The sequence below is a fragment of the Aquarana catesbeiana genome, linkage group LG02, assembly GCF_042186555.1.
Source record: "Aquarana catesbeiana isolate 2022-GZ linkage group LG02, ASM4218655v1, whole genome shotgun sequence".
NCBI lineage: Eukaryota > Metazoa > Chordata > Amphibia > Anura > Ranidae > Aquarana > Aquarana catesbeiana.
Window position 1 is genome coordinate 798,643,330 of NC_133325.1, and position 12,038 is coordinate 798,655,367.

Sequence of the window (12,038 nt, forward strand, 5' to 3'; positions counted from 1 at the left end):
GCAATATCGGTGGCTCTTATCTCTCAGATAATACACTCTCTAATGTTTATTTTAAATTAAACCTTGCCTTGTCTCTCTCTCTCTCATATATGTGACCTAACCAAGCTGCTTACATTCTGTTCAGCCACTGTACAATATTTGAGGATAATGTTTCTCAGATAACACACTCTAATTTCTATAAAACCTGCCTTGTCGCTCCCTCTTAAACTGTGGCTTTAACTATGCTGCTTACATACTGTCCAGCCACTGTGCAATATCGATATACACAATAATTATTTATCACAAGATAAAATGTGCCTTGTCTCTTTCTATCACCGTCCTATTCAACTGCTTGCATACTGTCCTGATGCCAGATAATTTTTACACATCCCTGAAATCTATATTTGGATTATTTTGGGAATAATTAGAAATAGAGGGATGGGATTGGGAGCAGAGAAGGTGGTTTGAAGTATTTTTGTGCACCCACATTGCACGTAATTGTGGGGCATTTGCAGTGCTTCCCTGTTTGCCTAAAATGTGTCATGTCGCTACATGTTGGGTAGATTTTGCTGTGGGTACAAAGCATTGTGACCATGCTTGTAAACACCCCTGTCTGCTGCCTATTGCAGCTTAAGGAGGGCAGCAAAAAAGTGGTTCAAGCATGCATTTTTACTGCTCCCCAACCACACATATAAATGAGAACAAGTATTTAGATCATGAGTTTTGAAGTCACTCACAGGGCCCCTAAGGTGGGATCTGCATGACAGCCAAGATGGGAGGAAGTCAGTCATGAAAGCCCCCATATTGCTGTTAACACTGTCCATTTTCCAGCATGGTGTCAGGCGATGTCCTTCTTATTTCCATGTTGAGTAATGAGAGAGGAATCTCAGCTACATGGTTCATGTGTGTGTTTCAACTTGAGCAGAAGGTCTGTTCTCTGTCCTCTCACACCCCGGAGCAGACAAGGGCCTCAATCTGACTGTGTCTGAGATAAGAGCTGCCCTGTGTGGGAGAAACCCACAAAAAAGTACCTGACACATTAAAAAAAAAAATGGTGCTGCTCCAAAACGCATTGTATTGCAGACACGCGCATTAGCAAAAAGCATTGGGGTGCCATTAAGAATTATTGACACCACCGCGCGTCTGCAAAAAAGGCGGCACAATTTTGTGTGTTTTTGGAATTGCACGATTTTAACACTTTCCCGCAATGCATACAGTACTTCCAGAAAGTATTCACAGAGCTTCACTTTTTCCACATTTTGTTATGTTACAGCCTTATTCCAAAACGGATTACATTCATTATTTTCCTCAAAATTCTACAAGCAATACCCCATCATGACAACCTGAAAGAAGTTTGTTTGAAATCTTTGCAAATTTATTAAAGATGAAAAAAATCCCATGTACAAAAGTATCACAGCCTTTGCCATGACACTCCAAATTGAGATCAGGTCCATCCTTTTTCCACTGATCATCCTTGAGATGTTTCTACAACTTGATTAGAGTCCACCTGTGGCAAATTCAGTTGATTGGACATGATGTGGAAAGGCACACACCTGTCTATATAAGGTTAACAGTGCATGTCAGAGCACAAACAGAGCCATGAAGTACAAGGGATTGTCTGTAGACCTCCGAGACAGGATTGTATGGAGGCACAGATCTGGGGAAGGGTACAGAAACATTTCTGCGGCATTGAAGGTCCCAGTGTGCACAGTGGCCTTCATCATCCATAAATGGAAGAAGTTTGTGACTACCAGGACTTCCTAGAGTGGGCAACCCGGCCAAACTGAGTGATCGGGGGAGAAGGGCCTTAGTCAGGGAGGTGACCAAGAACCCGATAGTCACTCTGACAGAGCTCCAGCATTTCTCTGTGGAGAAAGGAGAACCTTCCAGAAGAACAACCATCTCTGCAGCACTCCACCAATCAGGCCTGTATGGTAAGGTGGCCAGACGGAAGCCACTCCTCAGTAAAAGGCACATGACAGCCCATCTGGAGTTTGCCAAAAGCCACCTGAAGGACTCTCAGACCATGAGAAACAAAATTCCCTGGTCTGATGAAAAAAGATTGAACTGTTTGACCTGAATGGCAAGCGTCATGTCTGGAGGAAACCAGGCACTGCTTATCACTTGGCCAATATCATCCCTATAGTGAAGCATGGGGTTAACTGCATCATGCTGTGGGGATGTTTTTTAGCAGCAGGAACTGCGAGACTAGTCAGGATCGAGGGAAAGATGAATGCGGCAATGAGACATTCTTGATAAAAACCTGCTCCAGAGCACTCTGGACCTCAGACTGGGGGGAAGGTTCATCTTCCAACAGGACAACAACACACAGCCAAGATAACAAAGGAGTGGCTACGAGACAATGTATGTGAATGTCCTTGGGTGGCCCAGCCAGAGCCCAGACTTGAACCCGATTGAACATCTCTGGAGATCTGAAAATGGCTGTGCATCAACGCTCCCCATCCAACCTGATGGAGCTTGAGAGGTCCTGCAAAGAAGAATGAGAGAAACTGCCAAAAAATAGGTGTGCCAAGCTTGTAGCATCATACTCAAAAATACCTGAGGCTGTGTAGCACCCTGATGTTTAGGCAGGGTTGCTATTAAATTTAGTTGTCAAGTGATAGTTGCCTAGGCCAATTGTTAGATCATTTGATTTTTTTTTTCCCCTACTTCTGGAATTGCAGTACTTCTCTCTTCTGTTGCTAGGTGGCCTGGTATCTGGTGACATTAGATAAAACAAGGGCATTGCAAGGACAGATTAGGAATGAATGGGGTGTCTCAGCCAATGGGCAGGGATTTTCTTGGGTCCCTTGGCTTGCTGGGAGAACCTATTTATTTGGATGGATTCAGGTGATCGGGGTTCTGTGCCACCTGGACGGCCCACTGGGTGGACGTGTGTTAAATTGCCCCGGGCTGCTAGGCCAGAGACTTAAGGCTTATCCCGGGGACATCTGGCTGCTAGTCTGTCTGAGGGCCTATCCAGAAGCAGGAAAAGCAGCGTAGATTTGGGACTGTGGGCTTGTAGTCCAACCAGAAGTAACGGTTCCGCCGGCCGGGGAACCAGTCATGGTCGGAGGTAGAGGGAAAGCTGTCGCCACTAAGGGATCATCCACCTTGCTACTGGAGACCAATATGAGTTAAGCTGAAGCCAGTACCGGAGCAGACTTCTCACCAGCCGGGGACGGTGAAGAAGTGGGAAAATGTCAGCAAGTGCCAAGCCAGGGACCCTGTGGGACAGCAGAGTTGACGCTTGTGGAGTGCCAAGCCAGGGACCTAACATGTCAGTGGGGGTGAAGCTTGAGGAGCATCTGTGAGTGCCAAGCCAGGGACCCAGCAGTGAAGCGGGGGTGACGCTTGAAGAAGATACTGAGTGCTACCAGTGGCGTCTCCAGCTTTCATATTTAGGGGGGGCACATGAGGGGACAGGGACAAAAGTAGGGGGGCAACTATAAAATGCGTGTGTGTGTGTGTGTGTATATGTGTGTGTATATATATATATCTATCCTGGGGCCCTTTTACTACGACCCCACAACGACCCTTTCACATGTTCTGCAGTGAGCTCCCTTCCTACTGTATTGGGGCCCCCCAGGGTGGCAGAAAACAAGATATATATGTCACCAGCATACCAAGAAAATATAAGGCTCCAAAGCAGTGGGAGAACTATCAGGGTTGCAAAGGTTGTCTTGCCACCGGGCCCTGGTGTTCTGCCACTGTGGGGTTCCCCAGCCTCCTCTTGCTGTCCTGCCCCTGCTATTGACAGTGCTGGTCTGGCATCTCTTGGAATTTACAGGCTGGTTCTCCTGTCCTAAGGACGGGAGAAATCAGTCTGTTTTTTCAGTAACTGAGAGTCCTGGTGGAGTCCTTCCTGCAACTCGCTCTTCTCCCTGCCAATGAGGATGCAGGGGAAGGAGCAGATTGGGTGCCCGTGGTTGTGTGAGCGTTCGCATTATGCAGTGTCAGCAAGCAGAGGGAGGGGGAGGAATCACCCGCAGGAGCTGACTGGGGACTCTCTCCCTCTTAGACATTGATTTTTTTGTAAAAAAAAAAAAAAATTTTTTTTTATTGGGGAGGCACATGGTGGGGCACAGCATAATGTTGGGGGGGGGGGTCAGGGCCCCCTCTGGCCCCCTCTGCCCCCCCCCTAGGGACGCTATTAAGTGCTACCAGTGGAAGAGCTCAGGGGATCCAGTGGCTAGTGGATCTGAAGTCTAGTGAGATAGACTGGGAGCTGGTTGAGTGAAGACCCACAGTGAGTGAATGTGGGGTAAAGAGGACTGCTCCTGTTGCAAATAGTTGAATACCATTTACCGTTCATAACAGCTATGAGATCGTTGCCATGGCAGACACCGATCCTACCTATACAGAAGTGGTGCCCGGCTGGAGGCCTTCACCTGTATAGCTTCCTATAAAAGTCTCAGAGTCTGCCAATTAACATTGCATCTACCTAAGGGTGTCCTGGCCCTAACCCTGTCTCCCACAGTTCTGTTTAAGAGACAATAAATCTCTTTGCATTCAAAAAGTGTCTGGCGCCCACCTGTTCATCTTGCATTACACCCCCCCATGCCTTGTAACCCACTTTACACAGAAGAATGTCATCTCTCCCTAAAGCCCCATACAGGCTGGTAGCATGAGGAGAAAGGGAAAAAGCAGATCACCGGCAGCTGTGAGAGGGACATCGGTCTTCGATCGTGGAGAGCCTCTGCGGAGGCTTCTGTGCCCACCAGCGCCACCTACCAGTGCCCACAGTACCACCCATCAGTGCCACCTATAAATGTCACCAATCAGTGCCTCATCACCAGTGCTGCCTATCAATACCACGTACCACTCATCAGTGCCGTCTTGTCAGTGTCGCCTTATCTGTGCCTATCAATGCAGCCCATCAGTGCCCATCAGTGCAGCCTCGTCAGCGAATATCAATGAAGGAGAAAAATTTCCAGTTTGCAAAATTAAAAATTAAAAAAAAAAATAAAAATCATGTTTCATAGTTTGTTATAAATTTCTGTCTTTTTTTAAATTTGTTTAGCAAAAAATAAAAACCCAAGCAGTGATTAAATACCACCAAAAGAAAGCTCCATTTGTGTGATAAAAAATTATAAAAATTTTATATGAGCACAGTGTAGCATGACGGCGCAATTGTCATTCAAAGTGTGACAGTGTCGAAAGCTGAAAAATGGCCTGGGCAGGAGGGGGGGTTTAAGTGCCCATTAAGCAAGTGGTTAATAAATTTGCAAAGATTTCAAACAAACTTTTTTCACGTTGTCATTACGGGGGGATTGTTTGTAGAATTTTGAGGAAAATAATGAATTTAATCCATTTTGGACTAAGGGCTGTAACATAACAAAATGTGGAAAAAGTGAAGCGCTGTGAATACTTTCCGGATGCACTGTAGTAGGGCTGAAACAACGAATCGATTAATCGACAACGAATCGATTATGAAAATAGTTGTCAACTATTTTCATAATCGATTAATCGGCCAGCCTATTCGTTGGCCTGCATACAGAATGCGTTATTGGTTTACATATCAGAAAATACAGTTCAGCACACATACAGCTCAGTACACCATCCGTACATAGTTACATAGTTGGTAAGGTTGAATAAAGACACCAGTCCAACCTGAGCGAGTGTGGGTGTGTCTACAATTGTCCCTATTCTTGTACATTGTGTCTCATTAAGATACTTCTCTATTATATATTATTTATTTAAGGTACCCATATAGCGCCGTCAATTTACGCAGGGCTCCACACGCTCACATCGGTCCCTACCCTCAAGGAGCTTACAATCTAAGGTCCCCAACTCACATTCATATACTAGGGCCAATTTTGGACAGAAGCCAATTAACCTCCCAGCATGTCTTTGGAGTGTGGGAGGAAACCGGAGTACCCGGAGGAAACCCACACAGGGAGAACATGCAGGGCAGGTAGTGCTGTGGTTGGGATTCGAACCAGCGAGAGTGCTACCCACTACACCACTGTGCCGCTCGTGGTGTCAGTAAGTGCCTGCGAACTTGTGAATGTGTGAGGAGCAATGCCTCATGGGACATGTAGTCCTGGTCTAAAGGCAGAAGTTTGTTTTACCTTGCTATAGGGGCCCACTATACTATAATTTGCAGCTTGCTTTTGGGGCACTCTGAAGGCAGGGAGGAGCCAGAAGCATTGGTGGGGGACCCCAGAAGAGAAGAATCGGGGATGCTCTGTGCAAAACCATTACACAGAGCAGGCAAGTATAACGTGTTTGTTGTTTTTAGAAAAAAAATACTTTAAAGACTGTGCAGAGAAGACCAGCATCTGAACCCAGAGAAGGTGAAGGCTGATAGACTGGAGGTAATAGAAGGCATTACTATTATATTTTAAAGTAAACTTTTACATGAAGGCAGGGCACATTACATGAGGGCAGGACACATTATGTGAGGGCAGGGCACATTACGTGGGGGTAGGGCACATTACATGAGGGCAGGACACATTACGTGGGGGCAGGGCACATTACATGAGGGCAGGACACATTACGTGGGGGCAGGGCACATTACATGAGGGCAGGACACATTACGTGGGGGCAGGGCACATTACATGAGGGCAGGACACATTACGTGGGAGCAGGGCACATTAGGTGGGGGCAGGGCACATTACATGAGGGCAGGACACATTACGTGGGGGCAGGGCACATTACGTGGGGGCAGGACACATTACGTGGGGGCAGGGCACATTACGTGGGAGCAGGGCACATTACGTGGGAGCAGAACACATTTTAAGGAGGCAGGGCATATTACATGAGGGCAGGGCACATGGGAACAGGGCACATTACAAGGAGGCAGGGAATATTACAGGGGGCAGGGCACATTAAGTGGGAGCAGGGCACATTACATACGTCCCAGTGTGAAAGGGATCTAAATAAAAAAATGTGATCTTTGAGTCTGATGATATTTACCAGATTCAACCTCCAATAGTATATATACAGTATATATCTCTTCTGTCTGTTATTCTCAGAGTGGATTCGATATTTTGCTCCCTACCCATATAGTTTGGTTATTTATATTTACCTCTGCATAGAGATATTTAAGAATAAATTGCCTTTTTTTTAAAAAAAAAAAGTTTACATATTAAATTATACACCACACTTTTTTTTTTTTTTTATTATTATTATTATTTTTTTTAAGGTTATTAATCAAAACAATAATCGGCCAACTAATCGATTATGAAAATAATTGTTAGTTGCAGCCCTACACTGTAGGTGTGAATGAAGCCTAAGGGGTTGATTATTTTAAAAAATTGGCGCAGCCATCCATCCAGTAAATCTGCACGTGTGTTTGTTCTGTTCAGATTGGGCAATAATGAATGTTCTTTAGACTATATTGTTTTGTTTTTTGTTTTTTTGTTTTTCTTCTGAATGAATGTTCTTTTATTATGGACAGTGGTAAAATACAGTATTATGTCTACTAGATGGATGTGAGGAGCACAGAAAATCTGCATCTTTGTTACAAGACATACAACGTAACAATTCTAGGAAACTCTTGACACAGTTGGAAAATAAATGTAACCTAATTGACTGTTAACTTGTAAAATGTTTGTAAATTGTAAATTTGCTTTTACATTGTTTTTGTTGTTCTGCCCTCACATTCATGTCTTGTATTGAACCGCATTAGGCTATCATTTCTCTGTAGCATGCTGACATCTAGTGGTGGTTTCAGGCCACTGCAATTTGTTTACTATGTGATATTGGTATCTTCCCCTGTCCTCTCCTCCTGTTTCGTGCTAGTTAGTTTAGTCCTAGACCATCACCACCCCAAAATGTTTTAAATACTCCAGATTGAGCCATTGTAAAGGGGGATATTGTGGTGTGGAGAAAACACAACAAATGTACAGAAAGTGTAAAAAAAAAATATATAGGAGCTGAATACAAATGCACGCCACACTTTTTTCGATTATTTATTTGTAGAAAATGTTCACAATTATGAGCCACTTTGTGTTGGTCTATCACATAAAATCCCAATAAAATACATTTACGTTTTTGGTTCTAACATATCAAAATGTGGAAAATTTAAAGGTGTATTAATACTTTTTTCAAAGCACCGTAAGCTGAGTCCCATGAAACGTAGCCTTACAAAAGCGAAACGCGTTGGTAACATCTGCTTTGCATTGATTTTCTCCACACTACCCGTTACAATTTTAACAATCTTGAGAAGAATTTTTTTTTTTTTTTTTTTAACCCTCCTATATATATAACAGACACCCTAAGATTGCCAGTTTTCCCGCATATAGCGCACAGTTGGAATTTGGCTTGGCGGTTGGTTCCTATCGCGCCAGTCAGTGCAACGCCGGTCTCTGCCCCGTATTGATTCTCTCACACACCAGTTATGTATTAATATGAAATGGATCTGCTGAAGTGGTGTTTGGCAGAAATCAGACAGTTCGGAGCGGTTATCTGTTCACCGCCATTATTAGGTACTTATCTGTTCAAGCGGCAACAACTGTGCAGTGAAATCCTGGCGCCGGGAGCGATCGATTGACTTTCCCTGCTTGATGCGTTCCCCTGAGGATCAATAAGAAAATGGATTTGCATGAGTGCTAACGCTGTTGCAGAGAGACTGCTCAGATAAGCAGAGCGAGCATTTGAAGATCAGCATTCCGTAATGGACTACAAGTCCCAGCATGCCCTGCTGGCTGTTATTTGACCGTGGTTTGTAAAGAGACCCCCCCCCCCCCGGTCCTTGTATTGCATACCACTTCCCAGGGCCTGGCATCTGTTCCCATCTCACAGCGCCTAATATAGATCTATAGGAAGAGATCACTCATCAGTGTACGGCTGGCAGGAGGAAATTCATTGGCTGACCTCCAGATATCTGTATGGCTACTCAACCTCTCAGCTGTTGGGGCAATAAATGATTTGTTCATAGAAGGGGGGAGGGGGAACCAAGGACGACAAAATATAAGCAGATTAAATGTCACTTGTAAAGGCTCAGTCCACCCAAAAATGCTTCAATAACAGACAGGGGTCTATTTATATCATATGTGACAAGCAAGTTATTTCAGAGAAGTTTCCACATTTTGGCCACTAGATGGAGGTGGCAACCATAGGAAATCGCTGTATTAAGCAAAATATGGCCAGAACTCATCAAGACTGTGCGAATGCTTGTCACATTCATCCAACAATGGCGTCTGATGGGTTGGGGCACTTGCTGGATTTTTTGGGGGAGTCCAGGAGCCAGACCTCCCCACTGGCTTTTCTGGCTGCTCCTACAGTTTCGACGCCTACGATTGTTACTGTCAACCCTGAGGTGTACACACTCCTCCCAGCTGAATTTTTCAACAGACCTGGGCAGGGCAGAAGTTCCCAGAGAGAGTGTGATCCCACCGGTGCAAGAGACCTGGGGACCCAAGGGCAGAAGTTCCCCAATAGAGTGGACCCCCCCCCCCCCCATGCAACAGATATAGGAACCTAAAGGTAAAGGTTTCCCGTAGAAGAGTGAAATCCCCATGGTGCAACAGACCTGGGTACCCAAAAGCAAAGGCTCCCTGAGAGAGTGGGATCTCTCCGGTATGACAGAACCAGGGGACCCAATGGCAAAGGTTCCCTGAGAGTAGGATCCCCCTAGTATGACAGAACTGGGGATCCAAGTACAGATGTTCTGTGAGAGAGTGGAATAACCTCCGGTGTAACAGACCTGGGGACCCAAGGGCAGAGGTTCCCTAAGAGTGGTATCCCCCTGGTGTGAAAGACCTCGGGACCTAAAGGCAAAGGTTCCCCAGGAGAGTGGAATCCCCCTGGTTTGACAGACCTGGGGACCCAAAGGCAAAGGCTCCCTGAGAGAGTAGGATCCCCCTAGTATGACAGAACTAGGGATCCAAGTACAGATGTTCTGTGAGGTGGGATAATCTCCAGTGCAACAGACCTGGGGACCCAATGGCAGAGGTTCCCTAAGAGAGTGGTATCCCCCTGGTGTGAAAGACCTCGGAACCTAAAGGCAAAGGTTCCCCAGGAGAATGGAATCCCCCTGGTTCAACAGACCTGGGGACCCAAAGGCAAAGGCTCCCTGAGAGAGTAGGATCCCCTAGTATGACAAGCATAGGGACCCAAGGACAAAGGTTCCCCCAAGAGTGGGATTCCCTCCAGTGTGAAAGTCCTGGGGACCCAGGGGCAGAGGTTCCCTAAGAGAGTGGTATCCCCGTGGTGCAACAGATCTGGGGACCCAAGGGCAGAGATTCCCCCAAAAAAGTGTTCTTTCCTGCTGTGACAGACCTGGGGACCCAAGGGCAAAGGTTTCCCGAGAGAGGAGTATCCCCTTCATGTGAAAGACCTCGGGACCCAAGGGCAAAGGTTTTGCGAGAATGTTGAATCCCCCTGGTAGAACAGGCTTGGGGACACGAAAGGGCAGAGGTTCCCCAAAAGAGTAGTATCCCCCAGTGTGGCAGACCTAGGGACCCAAGGGCAAAGGTTCCCTGAGAGAGGGGGATCCACCTGGTGTGAAAGACCTTGGGACCTAAAGGCAAAGGTTCCTCAGGAGAGTGGAATTCCCCTGGTTCGACAGGCCTGGAGACCCAAAGACACCCTGAGAGAGTAGGATCCCCTGGTATGACAAGCCCAGGGACCCAAGGGCAAAGGTTCCCCAGAGAGAGTGGGATCCCTCCAGTGTGAAAGACGTGGGTATGACAGAACTGGGGATCCAAGGACAGATGTTCTGTCAGAGAGTGGGATAACCTCTGGTGCAACAGACCTGGGGACCCAAGGGCAGAGGTTCCCTAAGAGAGTGGTATCCCCGTGGTGCAACAGATCTGGGGACCCAGGGGCAGAAATTCCCCAAAAAAGTCATATCTCCCACTGTGACAGACCTGGGGACCCAAGGGCAATGGTTTCCCGAGAGAGTGGGATCCCCCCGATGCAACAGACCCAGGAACCTAAAGGCAAAGGTTCCCAAGGAGAGTGATAGCCCCTTGGTTCAACAGACTTGGGGATCCAAAAGGCAAAGGTTGCCTGAGAGAGGAGGTTCCCCCTGGTATTACAGAATGGGGGACCCAAGGGGAGAGGTTCCCTGAGAGAGTGGGATCCCCCTGTACAGCAGACCTGGGGACCCATGGACAGAGGTTCCCTAAAAGAGTGGGATCCCCCAGCGTGACAGACCTGAGGACCCAAGGGTAGAGATTCCCAGAGAGAGCTTAATCCCCCTGGTGTGACAGAACTGGGGACCCAAAGGTAAAGGTTCCCCAAAAGTGTGGGATTCCCCCATTGTGCCAGACCAGAGGACCCAAGGGCAAAAGTTCCCCAAGAAGGTGGGATCCCCCCTGGTACAACAGACCTGGGGACCCAAGAGCAGAGGTTTCCTGAAATAGAGTGCGATCCCCCTAGTGTAACAAACCTGGAGAGCCAAGAGCTGAGGATCCCTGAGAGAGCGGGATCCTCCTGGTGTGACAAACCTGGAGAGCCAAGAGCTGAGGTTCCCTGAGAGAGCGGGATCAACCTGGTGTGACAAACCTGGAGACCCAAGTGCAGAGGTTTCCTGAAAGAGAGTGCGATCCCCTCTAGTGTGACAAATCTGGAGAGCCAAGAGCTGAGGTTCCCTGAGAGAGCGAGATCCCGAGCCAAGAGCTGAGGATCCCTGAGAGAGCGGGATCCCCCTGATGTTACAAACCTGGAGACCCAAGGCAGAGGTTCCCTTAGAAAGTGGGAACCCCCCCCCCCCGGTGTAAAGGACCTCTGGACCTAAGGGCAGAGGTTCTTCGAGAGAGTGGGATCCCCCCCCCTCCCGGTGCAACAAGTCTGGGGACCCAAGGGCATAGGTACGCTGAGAAAGTGGGATTCCCCCCCTCCCCCCGGAGTAAAGGACCTGGGGACCTATGGGCAGAGGTTCTTTGAGAGAGTGGGATCCCCCTTGGTGTGACATACCTGGGGTCCCAAGGGCGGAGGTTCTCTAAGAGTTGGATCCCCCCACTGTGACAGAACTAAGGATCCAAGGGCAGAGGTTCCCTAAAAGAGTGAAATCACCCCGGTGCAACTATAAACCTTCGGGGCCCAAGGGCAAAGGTTTCCCAAGAGAGTGGGAATCCCTGGTGTTACAGACTCGGGGACCGAAG